The sequence below is a fragment of the Hyperolius riggenbachi genome, chromosome 4, assembly GCF_040937935.1.
Source record: "Hyperolius riggenbachi isolate aHypRig1 chromosome 4, aHypRig1.pri, whole genome shotgun sequence".
Taxonomy (NCBI): domain Eukaryota; kingdom Metazoa; phylum Chordata; class Amphibia; order Anura; family Hyperoliidae; genus Hyperolius; species Hyperolius riggenbachi.
The window spans coordinates 45,104,691-45,121,319 of record NC_090649.1 but is presented as its reverse complement, the minus strand read 5'-3'; the positions used below and the strand labels follow the sequence as shown (position 1 = coordinate 45,121,319).

At 41.6% G+C, this 16,629-nt stretch overlaps 13 non-coding genes across 13 annotated transcripts; all 13 read left to right on the top strand.

Annotated features, from left to right (window-relative positions):
- The first annotated feature begins 84 nt into the window (after window positions 1-84).
- Window positions 85-167, top strand: TRNAL-UAA (transfer RNA leucine (anticodon UAA)). Its single transcript has one exon. It is a non-coding gene; the product is annotated as a tRNA-Leu (tRNA).
- A 1,228-nt stretch (window positions 168-1,395) lies between these two features.
- On the top strand, window positions 1,396-1,478 carry TRNAL-UAA (transfer RNA leucine (anticodon UAA)). The gene has a single exon. It is a non-coding gene; the product is annotated as a tRNA-Leu (tRNA).
- A 1,227-nt stretch (window positions 1,479-2,705) lies between these two features.
- On the top strand, window positions 2,706-2,788 carry TRNAL-UAA (transfer RNA leucine (anticodon UAA)). The gene has a single exon. It is a non-coding gene; the product is annotated as a tRNA-Leu (tRNA).
- A 1,226-nt stretch (window positions 2,789-4,014) lies between these two features.
- Window positions 4,015-4,097, top strand: TRNAL-UAA (transfer RNA leucine (anticodon UAA)). Its single transcript has one exon. It is a non-coding gene; the product is annotated as a tRNA-Leu (tRNA).
- Window positions 4,098-5,323: 1,226 nt separating this feature from the next.
- TRNAL-UAA (transfer RNA leucine (anticodon UAA)) lies at window positions 5,324-5,406 on the top strand. The gene has a single exon. It is a non-coding gene; the product is annotated as a tRNA-Leu (tRNA).
- Window positions 5,407-6,633: 1,227 nt separating this feature from the next.
- TRNAL-UAA (transfer RNA leucine (anticodon UAA)) lies at window positions 6,634-6,716 on the top strand. The gene has a single exon. It is a non-coding gene; the product is annotated as a tRNA-Leu (tRNA).
- Window positions 6,717-7,943: 1,227 nt separating this feature from the next.
- Window positions 7,944-8,026, top strand: TRNAL-UAA (transfer RNA leucine (anticodon UAA)). The gene has a single exon. It is a non-coding gene; the product is annotated as a tRNA-Leu (tRNA).
- A 1,227-nt stretch (window positions 8,027-9,253) lies between these two features.
- On the top strand, window positions 9,254-9,336 carry TRNAL-UAA (transfer RNA leucine (anticodon UAA)). Its single transcript has one exon. It is a non-coding gene; the product is annotated as a tRNA-Leu (tRNA).
- Window positions 9,337-10,563: 1,227 nt separating this feature from the next.
- On the top strand, window positions 10,564-10,646 carry TRNAL-UAA (transfer RNA leucine (anticodon UAA)). The gene has a single exon. It is a non-coding gene; the product is annotated as a tRNA-Leu (tRNA).
- A 1,227-nt stretch (window positions 10,647-11,873) lies between these two features.
- TRNAL-UAA (transfer RNA leucine (anticodon UAA)) lies at window positions 11,874-11,956 on the top strand. Its single transcript has one exon. It is a non-coding gene; the product is annotated as a tRNA-Leu (tRNA).
- A 1,227-nt stretch (window positions 11,957-13,183) lies between these two features.
- Window positions 13,184-13,266, top strand: TRNAL-UAA (transfer RNA leucine (anticodon UAA)). Its single transcript has one exon. It is a non-coding gene; the product is annotated as a tRNA-Leu (tRNA).
- A 1,227-nt stretch (window positions 13,267-14,493) lies between these two features.
- TRNAL-UAA (transfer RNA leucine (anticodon UAA)) lies at window positions 14,494-14,576 on the top strand. The gene has a single exon. It is a non-coding gene; the product is annotated as a tRNA-Leu (tRNA).
- A 1,227-nt stretch (window positions 14,577-15,803) lies between these two features.
- On the top strand, window positions 15,804-15,886 carry TRNAL-UAA (transfer RNA leucine (anticodon UAA)). The gene has a single exon. It is a non-coding gene; the product is annotated as a tRNA-Leu (tRNA).
- The last annotated feature ends 743 nt before the right edge of the window (window positions 15,887-16,629 follow it).

Genomic DNA, 16,629 nt, shown 5'->3' with positions numbered 1-16,629 from the left:
CATACTGTCCAGTGTCCAAGCATCCAAAGGCAGAGCGATCATACCCTTAAGCTCCAAATTCAAGTGCAGACAGTAACATCAACAACCAGGATGGCGGAGTGGTTAAGGCGTTGGACTTAAGATCCAATGGATATATATCCGCGTGGGTTCGAACCCCACTCCTGGTAAGCGTTCTTGACGTCACTGAATGTCAAACAATGCCTTCTGCGCGCTATCCTGCACAAAACTCTTGGTATACTTCTGGCATCTTACGCCTCTAAGAAATCCTACAAGGAGTGTTTTTATCAGTCATATCTCCAAACTAATATCAATGTGTGATCTTTCAGCTTTTTGAAACAGTTCACAAGAAACATTGAGCTTCCTGGAAATGTACTTGTGGAGATGTGAATGCTTACAATCACCGGTATGGCATTCATTATGCTTTTGAGATTACTGCAAACACTGCTGCAAGTTTTGATTTTCTGCCAATCTGCTTCTTCAATACAACATGCCATCAGTAGAGGGACTCATTGTGAGGACTCTTGTCTGCAGCTATACCCAAGAATGGCATTGTGAGGTTAAAGCGCTAACAAAGAAGATACACAAATCCAACTGCAAAAGTTGCCAAAACCTGCAAGAAGTGTTTTCCACCAGCTGCAGTTTTCTAAGAGAGAACTATGAAGAAAGCCACTGGAAAGTAAAACTGGATTAACACATGGACTAGAGTTTGTTACAAGGCATAGGGCAGAATCCAAAGTCACCTTGATCAGGTTTCAATAGTTTAATAAAGCCACAACAGAGCTTTTTCAACCCCAGTCAAAATGTTATCTTTAACTTAAGCCCGATATTGCACATCATTGCTTAAAGAACAGTTCCTCCTTGACGTATGTTGGTGGCAGCATCAGACTGTGAGAATTTGTCCCCACAACAGGCTCTGGAGAACTTATAAGACTAGAGGAAGGAGTGCATGCTGCAAGCTCCAGTTAAGTCCTAGAAGAAATTCTTGTGCGGTGTGCTAGAAATTTGAAAATTGAGAAAAAACTTGTTTTCCCATAAAACATACTTGACAAATCAGAGCCCCAAACAACAGAAAAAAAAAATATTTAAAAACGATGAACAATTTGAGGGTCACCTGCTACTTTGCTCTGTATGGGTGGTGGAGGTAGTGAGCCCCAATGGGCCAACATATGTTAAGCCCTCTTCACCCAATGAAGAGGCTTTTCAGCAAGTCAGAGATTTTCATGGGATGTTGTTTCTTCCGGAGGACTGTCTTATGATATCAAGCAGTTAACCAGAGTTTCACAGAAAGATTCATCAAAGATACAGGAGGTCCATACTGTCCAGTGTCCAAGCATCCAAAGGCAGAGCGATCATACCCTTAAGCTCCAAATTCAAGTGCAGACTGTAACATCAACAACCAGGATGGCCGAGTGGTTAAGGCGTTGGACTTAAGATCCAATGGATATATATCCGCGTGGGTTTGAACCCCACTCCTGGTAAACGTTCTTGACGTCACTGAATGTCAAACAATGCCTTCTGCGCGCTATCCTGCACAAAACTCTTGGTATACTTCTGGCATCTTACGCCTCTAAGAAATCCTACAAGGAGTGTTTTTATCAGTCATATCTCCAAACTAATATCAATGTGTGATCTTTCAGCTTTTTGAAACAGTTCACAAGAAACATTGAGCTTCCTGGAAATGTACTTGTGGAGATGTGAATGCTTACAATCACCGGTATGGCATTCATTATGCTTTTGAGATTACTGCAAACACTGCTGCAAGTTTTGATTTTCTGCCAATCTGTTTCTTCAATACCACATGCCATCAGTAGAGGGACTCATTGTGAGGACTCTTGTCTGCAGCTATACCCAAGAATGGCATTGTGAGGTTAAAGCGCTAACAAAGAAGATACACAAATCCAACTGCAAAAGTTGCCAAAACCTGCAAGAAGTGTTTTCCACCAGCTGCAGTTTTCTAAGAGAGAACTATGAAGAAAGCCACTGGAAAGTAAAACTGGATTAACACATGGATTAGAGTTTGTTACAAGGCATAGGGCAGAATCCAAAGTCACCTTGATCAGGTTTCAATAGTTTAATAAAGCCACAACAGAGCTTTTTCAACCCCAGTCAAACTGTTATCTTTAACTTAAGCCCGATATTGCACATCATTGCTTAAAGAACAGTTCCTCCTTGACGTATGTTGGTGGCAGCATCAGACTGTGAGAATTTGTCCCCACAACAGGCTCTGGAGAACTTATAAGACTAGAGGAAGGAGTGCATGCTGCAAGCTCCAGTTAAGTCCTAGAAGAAATTCTTGTGCGGTGTGCTAGAAATTTGAAAATTGAGAAAAAACTTGTTTTCCCATAAAACATACTTGACAAATCAGAGCCCCAAACAACAGAAAAAAAAATATTTAAAAACGATGAACAATTTGAGGGTCACCTGCTACTTTGCTCTGTATGGGTGGTGGAGGTAGTGTGCCCCAATGGGCCAACATATGTTAAGCCCTCTTCACCCAAGGAAGAGGCTTTTCAGCAAGCCAGAGATTTTCATGGGATGTTGTTTCTTCCGGAGGACTGTCTTATGATATCAAGCAGTTAACCAGAGTTTCACAGAAAGATTCATCAAAGATACAGGAGGTCCATACTGTCCAGTGTCCAAGCATCCAAAGGCAGAGCGATCATACCCTTAAGCTCCCAATTCAAGTGCAGACTGTTACATCAGCAACCAGGATGGCTGAGTGGTTGAGGCGTTGGACTTAAGATCTAATAGATATATATCCTCGTGGGTTCGAACCCCACTCCTGGTAAACTTTCTTGACGTCACTGAATGTCAAACAATGCCATCTGCGCGCTATCCTGCACAAAACTCTTGGTATACTTCTGGCATCTTACGCCTCTAAGAAATCCTACAAGGAGTGTTTTTATCAGTCATATCTCCAAACTAATATCAATGTGTGATCTTTCAGCTTTTTGAAACAGTTCACAAGAAACATTGAGCTTCCTGGAAATGTACTTGTGGAGATGTGAATGCTTACAATCACCGGTATGGCATTCATTATGCTTTTGAGATTACTGCAAACACTGCTGCAAGTTTTGATTTTCTGCCAATCTGTTTCTTCAATACCACATGCCATCAGTAGAGGGACTCATTGTGAGGACTCTTGTCTGCAGCTATACCCAAGAATGGCATTGTGAGGTTAAAGCGCTAACAAAGAAGATACACAAATCCAACTGCAAAAGTTGCCAAAACCTGCAAGAAGTGTTTTCCACCAGCTGCAGTTTTCTAAGAGAGAACTATGAAGAAAGCCACTGAAAGTAAAACTGGATTAACACATGGACTAGAGTTTGTTACAAGGCATAGGGCAGAATCCAAAGTCACCTTGATCAGGTTTCAATAGTTTAATAAAGCCACAACAGAGCTTTTTCAACCCCAGTCAAAATGTTATCTTTAACTTAAGCCCGATATTGCACATCATTGCTTAAAGAACAGTTCCTCCTTGACGTATGTTGGTGGCAGCATCAGACTGTGAGAATTTGTCCCCACAACAGGCTCTGGAGAACTTATAAGACTAGAGGAAGGAGTGCATGCTGCAAGCTCCAGTTAAGTCCTAGAAGAAATTCTTGTGCGGTGTGCTAGAAATTTGAAAATTGAGAAAAAACTTGTTTTCCCATAAAACATACTTGACAAATCAGAGCCCCAAACAACAGAAAAAAAAATATTTAAAAACGATGAACAATTTGAGGGTCACCTGCTACTTTGCTCTGTATGGGTGGTGGAGGTAGTGTGCCCCAATGGGCCAACATATGTTAAGCCCTCTTCACCCAAGGAAGAGGCTTTTCAGCAAGCCAGAGATTTTCATGGGATGTTGTTTCTTCCGGAGGACTGTCTTATGATATCAAGCAGTTAACCAGAGTTTCACAGAAAGATTCATCAAGGATACAGGAGGTCCATACTGTCCAGTGTCCAAGCATCCAAAGGCAGAGCGATCATACCCTTAAGCTCCCAATTCAAGTGCAGACTGTTACATCAACAACCAGGATGGCCGAGTGGTTAAGGCGTTGGACTTAAGATCCAATGGATATATATCCGCGTGGGTTCGAAACCCACTCCTGGTAAACTTTCTTGACGTCACTGAATGTCAAACAATGACGTCTGCGCGCTATCCTGCACAAAACTCTTGGTATACTTCTGGCATCTTACGCCTCTAAGAAATCCTACAAGGAGTGTTTTTATCAGTCACATCTTCAAACTAATATCAATGTGTGATCTTTCAGCTTTTTGAAACAGTTCACAAGAAACATTGAGCTTCCTGGAAATGTACTTGTGGAGATGTGAATGCTTACAATCACCGGTATGGCATTCATTATGCTTTTGAGATTACTGCAAACACTGCTGCAAGTTTTGATTTTCTGCCAATCTGTTTCTTCAATACCACATGCCATCAGTAGAGGGACTCATTGTGAGGACTCTTGTCTGCAGCTATACCCAAGAATGGCATTGTGAGGTTAAAGCGCTAACAAAGAAGATACACAAATCCAACTGCAAAAGTTGCCAAAACCTGCAAGAAGTGTTTTCCACCAGCTGCAGTTTTCTAAGAGAGAACTATGAAGAAAGCCACTGGAAAGTAAAACTGGATTAACACATGGACTAGAGTTTGTTACAAGGCATAGGGCAGAATCCAAAGTCACCTTGATCAGGTTTCAATAGTTTAATAAAGCCACAACAGAGCTTTTTCAACCCCAGTCAAAATGTTATCTTTAACTTAAGCCCGATATTGCACATCATTGCTTAAAGAACAGTTCCTCCTTGACGTATGTTGGTGGCAGCATCAGACTGTGAGAATTTGTCCCCACAACAGGCTCTGGAGAACTTATAAGACTAGAGGAAGGAGTGCATGCTGCAAGCTCCAGTTAAGTCCTAGAAGAAATTCTTGTGCGGTGTGCTAGTAATTTGAAAATTGAGAAAAAACTTGTTTTCCCATAAAACATACTTGACAAATCAGAGCCCCAAACAACAGAAAAAAAATATTTAAAAACGATGAACAATTTGAGGGTCACCTGCTACTTTGCTCTGTATGGGTGGTGGAGGTAGTGTGCCCCAATGGGCCAACATATGTTAAGCCCTCTTCACCCAAGGAAGAGGCTTTTCAGCAAGCCAGAGATTTTCATGGGATGTTGTTTCTTCCGGAGGACTGTCTTATGATATCAAGCAGTTAACCAGAGTTTCACAGAAAGATTCATCAAGGATACAGGAGGTCCATACTGTCCAGTGTCCAAGCATCCAAAGGCAGAGCGATCATACCCTTAAGCTCCAAATTCAAGTGCAGACTGTAACATCAACAACCAGGATGGCCGAGTGGTTAAGGCGTTGGACTTAAGATCCAATGGATATATATCCGCGTGGGTTTGAACCCCACTCCTGGTAAACGTTCTTGACGTCACTGAATGTCAAACAATGCCTTCTGCGCGCTATCCTGCACAAAACTCTTGGTATACTTCTGGCATCTTACGCCTCTAAGAAATCCTACAAGGAGTGTTTTTATCAGTCATATCTCCAAACTAATATCAATGTGTGATCTTTCAGCTTTTTGAAACAGTTCACAAGAAACATTGAGCTTCCTGGAAATGTACTTGTGGAGATGTGAATGCTTACAATCACCGGTATGGCATTCATTATGCTTTTGAGATTACTGCAAACACTGCTGCAAGTTTTGATTTTCTGCCAATCTGTTTCTTCAATACCACATGCCATCAGTAGAGGGACTCATTGTGAGGACTCTTGTCTGCAGCTATACCCAAGAATGGCATTGTGAGGTTAAAGCGCTAACAAAGAAGATACACAAATCCAACTGCAAAAGTTGCCAAAACCTGCAAGAAGTGTTTTCCACCAGCTGCAGTTTTCTAAGAGAGAACTATGAAGAAAGCCACTGGAAAGTAAAACTGGATTAACACATGGACTAGAGTTTGTTACAAGGCATAGGGCAGAATCCAAAGTCACCTTGATCAGGTTTCAATAGTTTAATAAAGCCACAACAGAGCTTTTTCAACCCCAGTCAAAATGTTATCTTTAACTTAAGCCCGATATTGCACATCATTGCTTAAAGAACAGTTCCTCCTTGACGTATGTTGGTGGCAGCATCAGACTGTGAGAATTTGTCCCCACAACAGGCTCTGGAGAACTTATAAGACTAGAGGAAGGAGTGCATGCTGCAAGCTCCAGTTAAGTCCTAGAAGAAATTCTTGTGCGGTGTGCTAGAAATTTGAAAATTGAGAAAAAACTTGTTTTCCCATAAAACATACTTGACAAATCAGAGCCCCAAACAACAGAAAAAAAAATATTTAAAAACGATGAACAATTTGAGGGTCACCTGCTACTTTGCTCTGTATGGGTGGTGGAGGTAGTGTGCCCCAATGGGCCAACATATGTTAAGCCCTCTTCACCCAAGGAAGAGGCTTTTCAGCAAGCCAGAGATTTTCATGGGATGTTGTTTCTTCCGGAGGACTGTCTTATGATATCAAGCAGTTAACCAGAGTTTCACAGAAAGATTCATCAAGGATACAGGAGGTCCATACTGTCCAGTGTCCAAGCATCCAAAGGCAGAGCGATCATACCCTTAAGCTCCCAATTCAAGTGCAGACTGTTACATCAACAACCAGGATGGCCGAGTGGTTAAGGCGTTGGACTTAAGATCCAATGGATATATATCCGCGTGGGTTCGAAACCCACTCCTGGTAAACTTTCTTGACGTCACTGAATGTCAAACAATGACGTCTGCGCGCTATCCTGCACAAAACTCTTGGTATACTTCTGGCATCTTACGCCTCTAAGAAATCCTACAAGGAGTGTTTTTATCAGTCACATCTTCAAACTAATATCAATGTGTGATCTTTCAGCTTTTTGAAACAGTTCACAAGAAACATTGAGCTTCCTGGAAATGTACTTGTGGAGATGTGAATGCTTACAATCACCGGTATGGCATTCATTATGCTTTTGAGATTACTGCAAACACTGCTGCAAGTTTTGATTTTCTGCCAATCTGTTTCTTCAATACCACATGCCATCAGTAGAGGGACTCATTGTGAGGACTCTTGTCTGCAGCTATACCCAAGAATGGCATTGTGAGGTTAAAGCGCTAACAAAGAAGATACACAAATCCAACTGCAAAAGTTGCCAAAACCTGCAAGAAGTGTTTTCCACCAGCTGCAGTTTTCTAAGAGAGAACTATGAAGAAAGCCACTGGAAAGTAAAACTGGATTAACACATGGACTAGAGTTTGTTACAAGGCATAGGGCAGAATCCAAAGTCACCTTGATCAGGTTTCAATAGTTTAATAAAGCCACAACAGAGCTTTTTCAACCCCAGTCAAAATGTTATCTTTAACTTAAGCCCGATATTGCACATCATTGCTTAAAGAACAGTTCCTCCTTGACGTATGTTGGTGGCAGCATCAGACTGTAAGAATTTGTCCCCACAACAGGCTCTGGAGAACTTATAAGACTAGAGGAAGGAGTGCATGCTGCAAGCTCCAGTTAAGTCCTAGAAGAAATTCTTGTGCGGTGTGCTAGAAATTTGAAAATTGAGAAAAAACTTGTTTTCCCATAAAACATACTTGACAAATCAGAGCCCCAAACAACAGAAAAAAAAATATTTAAAAACGATGAACAATTTGAGGGTCACCTGCTACTTTGCTCTGTATGGGTGGTGGAGGTAGTGTGCCCCAATGGGCCAACATATGTTAAGCCCTCTTCACCCAAGGAAGAGGCTTTTCAGCAAGCCAGAGATTTTCATGGGATGTTGTTTCTTCCGGAGGACTGTCTTATGATATCAAGCAGTTAACCAGAGTTTCACAGAAAGATTCATCAAGGATACAGGAGGTCCATACTGTCCAGTGTCCAAGCATCCAAAGGCAGAGCGATCATACCCTTAAGCTCCAAATTCAAGTGCAGACAGTAACATCAACAACCAGGATGGCTGAGTGGTTAAGGCGTTGGACTTAAGATCCAATGGATATATATCCGCGTGGGTTCGAACCCCACTCCTGGTAAGCGTTGTTGACGTCACTGAATGTCAAACAATGCCTTCTGCGTGCTATCCTGCACAAAACTCTTGGTATACTTCTGGCATCTTACGCCTCTAAGAAATCCTACAAGGAGTGTTTTTATCAGTCATATCTCCAAACTAATATCAATGTGTGATCTTTCAGCTTTTTGAAACAGTTCACAAGAAACATTGAGCTTCCTGGAAATGTACTTGTGGAGATGTGAATGCTTACAATCACCGGTATGGCATTCATTATGCTTTTGAGATTACTGCAAGCACTGCTGCAAGTTTTGATTTTCTGCCAATCTGTTTCTTCAATACCACATGCCATCAGTAGAGGGACTCATTGTGAGGACTCTTGTCTGCAGCTATACCCAAGAATGGCATTGTGAGGTTAAAGCGCTAACAAAGAAGATACACAAATCCAACTGCAAAAGTTGCCAAAACCTGCAAGAAGTGTTTTCCACCAGCTGCAGTTTTCTAAGAGAGAACTATGAAGAAAGCCACTGGAAAGTAAAACTGGATTAACACATGGACTAGAGTTTGTTACAAGGCATAGGGCAGAATCCAAAGTCACCTTGATCAGGTTTCAATAGTTTAATAAAGCCACAACAGAGCTTTTTCAACCCCAGTCAAAATGTTATCTTTAACTTAAGCCCGATATTGCACATCATTGCTTAAAGAACAGTTCCTCCTTGACGTATGTTGGTGGCAGCATCAGACTGTGAGAATTTGTCCCCACAACAGGCTCTGGAGAACTTATAAGACTAGAGGAAGGAGTGCATGCTGCAAGCTCCAGTTAAGTCCTAGAAGAAATTCTTGTGCGGTGTGCTAGAAATTTGAAAATTGAGAAAAAACTTGTTTTCCCATAAAACATACTTGACAAATCAGAGCCCCAAACAACAGAAAAAAAAATATTTAAAAACGATGAACAATTTGAGGGTCACCTGCTACTTTGCTCTGTATGGGTGGTGGAGGTAGTGTGCCCCAATGGGCCAACATATGTTAAGCCCTCTTCACCCAAGGAAGAGGCTTTTCAGCAAGCCAGAGATTTTCATGGGATGTTGTTTCTTCCGGAGGACTGTCTTATGATATCAAGCAGTTAACCAGAGTTTCACAGAAAGATTCATCAAGGATACAGGAGGTCCATACTGTCCAGTGTCCAAGCATCCAAAGGCAGAGCGATCATACCCTTAAGCTCCCAATTCAAGTGCAGACTGTTACATCAACAACCAGGATGGCCGAGTGGTTAAGGCGTTGGACTTAAGATCCAATGGATATATATCCGCGTGGGTTCGAAACCCACTCCTGGTAAACTTTCTTGACGTCACTGAATGTCAAACAATGACGTCTGCGCGCTATCCTGCACAAAACTCTTGGTATACTTCTGGCATCTTACGCCTCTAAGAAATCCTACAAGGAGTGTTTTTATCAGTCACATCTTCAAACTAATATCAATGTGTGATCTTTCAGCTTTTTGAAACAGTTCACAAGAAACATTGAGCTTCCTGGAAATGTACTTGTGGAGATGTGAATGCTTACAATCACCGGTATGGCATTCATTATGCTTTTGAGATTACTGCAAACACTGCTGCAAGTTTTGATTTTCTGCCAATCTGTTTCTTCAATACCACATGCCATCAGTAGAGGGACTCATTGTGAGGACTCTTGTCTGCAGCTATACCCAAGAATGGCATTGTGAGGTTAAAGCGCTAACAAAGAAGATACACAAATCCAACTGCAAAAGTTGCCAAAACCTGCAAGAAGTGTTTTCCACCAGCTGCAGTTTTCTAAGAGAGAACTATGAAGAAAGCCACTGGAAAGTAAAACTGGATTAACACATGGACTAGAGTTTGTTACAAGGCATAGGGCAGAATCCAAAGTCACCTTGATCAGGTTTCAATAGTTTAATAAAGCCACAACAGAGCTTTTTCAACCCCAGTCAAAATGTTATCTTTAACTTAAGCCCGATATTGCACATCATTGCTTAAAGAACAGTTCCTCCTTGACGTATGTTGGTGGCAGCATCAGACTGTGAGAATTTGTCCCCACAACAGGCTCTGGAGAACTTATAAGACTAGAGGAAGGAGTGCATGCTGCAAGCTCCAGTTAAGTCCTAGAAGAAATTCTTGTGCGGTGTGCTAGAAATTTGAAAATTGAGAAAAAACTTGTTTTCCCATAAAACATACTTGACAAATCAGAGCCCCAAACAACAGAAAAAAAAATATTTAAAAACGATGAACAATTTGAGGGTCACCTGCTACTTTGCTCTGTATGGGTGGTGGAGGTAGTGTGCCCCAATGGGCCAACATATGTTAAGCCCTCTTCACCCAAGGAAGAGGCTTTTCAGCAAGCCAGAGATTTTCATGGGATGTTGTTTCTTCCGGAGGACTGTCTTATGATATCAAGCAGTTAACCAGAGTTTCACAGAAAGATTCATCAAGGATACAGGAGGTCCATACTGTCCAGTGTCCAAGCATCCAAAGGCAGAGCGATCATACCCTTAAGCTCCCAATTCAAGTGCAGACTGTTACATCAACAACCAGGATGGCCGAGTGGTTAAGGCGTTGGACTTAAGATCCAATGGATATATATCCGCGTGGGTTCGAAACCCACTCCTGGTAAACTTTCTTGACGTCACTGAATGTCAAACAATGACGTCTGCGCGCTATCCTGCACAAAACTCTTGGTATACTTCTGGCATCTTACGCCTCTAAGAAATCCTACAAGGAGTGTTTTTATCAGTCACATCTTCAAACTAATATCAATGTGTGATCTTTCAGCTTTTTGAAACAGTTCACAAGAAACATTGAGCTTCCTGGAAATGTACTTGTGGAGATGTGAATGCTTACAATCACCGGTATGGCATTCATTATGCTTTTGAGATTACTGCAAACACTGCTGCAAGTTTTGATTTTCTGCCAATCTGTTTCTTCAATACCACATGCCATCAGTAGAGGGACTCATTGTGAGGACTCTTGTCTGCAGCTATACCCAAGAATGGCATTGTGAGGTTAAAGCGCTAACAAAGAAGATACACAAATCCAACTGCAAAAGTTGCCAAAACCTGCAAGAAGTGTTTTCCACCAGCTGCAGTTTTCTAAGAGAGAACTATGAAGAAAGCCACTGGAAAGTAAAACTGGATTAACACATGGACTAGAGTTTGTTACAAGGCATAGGGCAGAATCCAAAGTCACCTTGATCAGGTTTCAATAGTTTAATAAAGCCACAACAGAGCTTTTTCAACCCCAGTCAAAATGTTATCTTTAACTTAAGCCCGATATTGCACATCATTGCTTAAAGAACAGTTCCTCCTTGACGTATGTTGGTGGCAGCATCAGACTGTAAGAATTTGTCCCCACAACAGGCTCTGGAGAACTTATAAGACTAGAGGAAGGAGTGCATGCTGCAAGCTCCAGTTAAGTCCTAGAAGAAATTCTTGTGCGGTGTGCTAGAAATTTGAAAATTGAGAAAAAACTTGTTTTCCCATAAAACATACTTGACAAATCAGAGCCCCAAACAACAGAAAAAAAAATATTTAAAAACGATGAACAATTTGAGGGTCACCTGCTACTTTGCTCTGTATGGGTGGTGGAGGTAGTGTGCCCCAATGGGCCAACATATGTTAAGCCCTCTTCACCCAAGGAAGAGGCTTTTCAGCAAGCCAGAGATTTTCATGGGATGTTGTTTCTTCCGGAGGACTGTCTTATGATATCAAGCAGTTAACCAGAGTTTCACAGAAAGATTCATCAAGGATACAGGAGGTCCATACTGTCCAGTGTCCAAGCATCCAAAGGCAGAGCGATCATACCCTTAAGCTCCAAATTCAAGTGCAGACAGTAACATCAACAACCAGGATGGCTGAGTGGTTAAGGCGTTGGACTTAAGATCCAATGGATATATATCCGCGTGGGTTCGAACCCCACTCCTGGTAAGCGTTGTTGACGTCACTGAATGTCAAACAATGCCTTCTGCGTGCTATCCTGCACAAAACTCTTGGTATACTTCTGGCATCTTACGCCTCTAAGAAATCCTACAAGGAGTGTTTTTATCAGTCATATCTCCAAACTAATATCAATGTGTGATCTTTCAGCTTTTTGAAACAGTTCACAAGAAACATTGAGCTTCCTGGAAATGTACTTGTGGAGATGTGAATGCTTACAATCACCGGTATGGCATTCATTATGCTTTTGAGATTACTGCAAACACTGCTGCAAGTTTTGATTTTCTGCCAATCTGTTTCTTCAATACCACATGCCATCAGTAGAGGGACTCATTGTGAGGACTCTTGTCTGCAGCTATACCCAAGAATGGCATTGTGAGGTTAAAGCGCTAACAAAGAAGATACACAAATCCAACTGCAAAAGTTGCCAAAACCTGCAAGAAGTGTTTTCCACCAGCTGCAGTTTTCTAAGAGAGAACTATGAAGAAAGCCACTGGAAAGTAAAACTGGATTAACACATGGACTAGAGTTTGTTACAAGGCATAGGGCAGAATCCAAAGTCACCTTGATCAGGTTTCAATAGTTTAATAAAGCCACAACAGAGCTTTTTCAACCCCAGTCAAAATGTTATCTTTAACTTAAGCCCGATATTGCACATCATTGCTTAAAGAACAGTTCCTCCTTGACGTATGTTGGTGGCAGCATCAGACTGTGAGAATTTGTCCCCACAACAGGCTCTGGAGAACTTATAAGACTAGAGGAAGGAGTGCATGCTGCAAGCTCCAGTTAAGTCCTAGAAGAAATTCTTGTGCGGTGTGCTAGAAATTTGAAAATTGAGAAAAAACTTGTTTTCCCATAAAACATACTTGACAAATCAGAGCCCCAAACAACAGAAAAAAAAATATTTAAAAACGATGAACAATTTGAGGGTCACCTGCTACTTTGCTCTGTATGGGTGGTGGAGGTAGTGTGCCCCAATGGGCCAACATATGTTAAGCCCTCTTCACCCAAGGAAGAGGCTTTTCAGCAAGCCAGAGATTTTCATGGGATGTTGTTTCTTCCGGAGGACTGTCTTATGATATCAAGCAGTTAACCAGAGTTTCACAGAAAGATTCATCAAGGATACAGGAGGTCCATACTGTCCAGTGTCCAAGCATCCAAAGGCAGAGCGATCATACCCTTAAGCTCCCAATTCAAGTGCAGACTGTTACATCAACAACCAGGATGGCCGAGTGGTTAAGGCGTTGGACTTAAGATCCAATGGATATATATCCGCGTGGGTTCGAAACCCACTCCTGGTAAACTATCTTGACGTCACTGAATGTCAAACAATGACGTCTGCGCGCTATCCTGCACAAAACTCTTGGTATACTTCTGGCATCTTACGCCTCTAAGAAATCCTACAAGGAGTGTTTTTATCAGTCACATCTTCAAACTAATATCAATGTGTGATCTTTCAGCTTTTTGAAACAGTTCACAAGAAACATTGAGCTTCCTGGAAATGTACTTGTGGAGATGTGAATGCTTACAATCACCGGTATGGCATTCATTATGCTTTTGAGATTACTGCAAACACTGCTGCAAGTTTTGATTTTCTGCCAATCTGTTTCTTCAATACCACATGCCATCAGTAGAGGGACTCATTGTGAGGACTCTTGTCTGCAGCTATACCCAAGAATGGCATTGTGAGGTTAAAGCGCTAACAAAGAAGATACACAAATCCAACTGCAAAAGTTGCCAAAACCTGCAAGAAGTGTTTTCCACCAGCTGCAGTTTTCTAAGAGAGAACTATGAAGAAAGCCACTGGAAAGTAAAACTGGATTAACACATGGACTAGAGTTTGTTACAAGGCATAGGGCAGAATCCAAAGTCACCTTGATCAGGTTTCAATAGTTTAATAAAGCCACAACAGAGCTTTTTCAACCCCAGTCAAAATGTTATCTTTAACTTAAGCCCGATATTGCACATCATTGCTTAAAGAACAGTTCCTCCTTGACGTATGTTGGTGGCAGCATCAGACTGTGAGAATTTGTCCCCACAACAGGCTCTGGAGAACTTATAAGACTAGAGGAAGGAGTGCATGCTGCAAGCTCCAGTTAAGTCCTAGAAGAAATTCTTGTGCGGTGTGCTAGAAATTTGAAAATTGAGAAAAAACTTGTTTTCCCATAAAACATACTTGACAAATCAGAGCCCCAAACAACAGAAAAAAAAATATTTAAAAACGATGAACAATTTGAGGGTCACCTGCTACTTTGCTCTGTATGGGTGGTGGAGGTAGTGTGCCCCAATGGGCCAACATATGTTAAGCCCTCTTCACCCAAGGAAGAGGCTTTTCAGCAAGCCAGAGATTTTCATGGGATGTTGTTTCTTCCGGAGGACTGTCTTATGATATCAAGCAGTTAACCAGAGTTTCACAGAAAGATTCATCAAGGATACAGGAGGTCCATACTGTCCAGTGTCCAAGCATCCAAAGGCAGAGCGATCATACCCTTAAGCTCCAAATTCAAGTGCAGACAGTAACATCAACAACCAGGATGGCTGAGTGGTTAAGGCGTTGGACTTAAGATCCAATGGATATATATCCGCGTGGGTTCAAACCCCACTCCTGGTAAGCGTTCTTGACGTCACTGAATGTCAAACAATGCCTTCTGCGTGCTATCCTGCACAAAACTCTTGGTATACTTCTGGCATCTTACGCCTCTAAGAAATCCTACAAGGAGTGTTTTTATCAGTCATATCTCCAAACTAATATCAATGTGTGATCTTTCAGCTTTTTGAAACAGTTCACAAGAAACATTGAGCTTCCTGGAAATGTACTTGTGGAGATGTGAATGCTTACAATCACCGGTATGGCATTCATTATGCTTTTGAGATTACTGCAAACACTGCTGCAAGTTTTGATTTTCTGCCAATCTGTTTCTTCAATACCACATGCCATCAGTAGAGGGACTCATTGTGAGGACTCTTGTCTGCAGCTATACCCAAGAATGGCATTGTGAGGTTAAAGCGCTAACAAAGAAGATACACAAATCCAACTGCAAAAGTTGCCAAAACCTGCAAGAAGTGTTTTCCACCAGCTGCAGTTTTCTAAGAGAGAACTATGAAGAAAGCCACTGGAAAGTAAAACTGGATTAACACATGGACTAGAGTTTGTTACAAGGCATAGGGCAGAATCCAAAGTCACCTTGATCAAGTTTCAATAGTTTAATAAAGCCACAACAGAGCTTTTTCAACCCCAGTCAAAATGTTATCTTTAACTTAAGCCCGATATTGCACATCATTGCTTAAAGAACAGTTCCTCCTTGACGTATGTTGGTGGCAGCATCAGACTGTGAGAATTTGTCCCCACAACAGGCTCTGGAGAACTTATAAGACTAGAGGAAGGAGTGCATGCTGCAAGCTCCAGTTAAGTCCTAGAAGAAATTCTTGTGCGGTGTGCTAGAAATTTGAAAATTGAGAAAAAACTTGTTTTCCCATAAAACATACTTGACAAATCAGAGCCCCAAACAACAGAAAAAAATATATTTAAAAACGATGAACAATTTGAGGGTCACCTGCTACTTTGCTCTGTATGGGTGGTGGAGGTAGTGAGCCCCAATGGGCCAACATATGTTAAGCCCTCTTCACCCAATGAAGAGGCTTTTCAGCAAGCCAGAGATTTTCATGGGATGTTGTTTCTTCCGGAGGACTGTCTTATGATATCAAGCAGTTAACCAGAGTTTCACAGAAAGATGCATCAAAGATACAGGAGGTCCATACTGTCCAGTGTCCAAGCATCCAAAGGCAGAGCGATCATACCCTTAAGCTCCCAATTCAAGTGCAGACTGTTACATCAACAACCAGGATGGCCGAGTGGTTAAGGCGTTGGACTTAAGATCCAATGGATATATATCCGCGTGGGTTCGAAACCCACTCCTGGTAAACTTTCTTGACGTCACTGAATGTCAAACAATGACGTCTGCGCGCTATCCTGCACAAAACTCTTGGTATACTTCTGGCATCTTACGCCTCTAAGAAATCCTACAAGGAGTGTTTTTATCAGTCACATCTTCAAACTAATATCAATGTGTGATCTTTCAGCTTTTTGAAACAGTTCACAAGAAACATTGAGCTTCCTGGAAATGTACTTGTGGAGATGTGAATGCTTACAATCACCGGTATGGCATTCATTATGCTTTTGAGATTACTGCAAACACTGCTGCAAGTTTTGATTTTCTGCCAATCTGTTTCTTCAATACCACATGCCATCAGTAGAGGGACTCATTGTGAGGACTCTTGTCTGCAGCTATACCCAAGAATGGCATTGTGAGGTTAAAGCGCTAACAAAGAAGATACACAAATCCAACTGCAAAAGTTGCCAAAACCTGCAAGAAGTGTTTTCCACCAGCTGCAGTTTTCTAAGAGAGAACTATGAAGAAAGCCACTGGAAAGTAAAACTGGATTAACACATGGACTAGAGTTTGTTACAAGGCATAGGGCAGAATCCAAAGTCACCTTGATCAGGTTTCAATAGTTTAATAAAGCCACAACAGAGCTTTTTCAACCCCAGTCAAAATGTTATCTTTAACTTAAGCCCGATATTGCACATCATTGCTTAAAGAACAGTTCCTCCTTGACGTATGTTGGTGGCAGCATCAGACTGTGAGAATTTGTCCCCACAACAG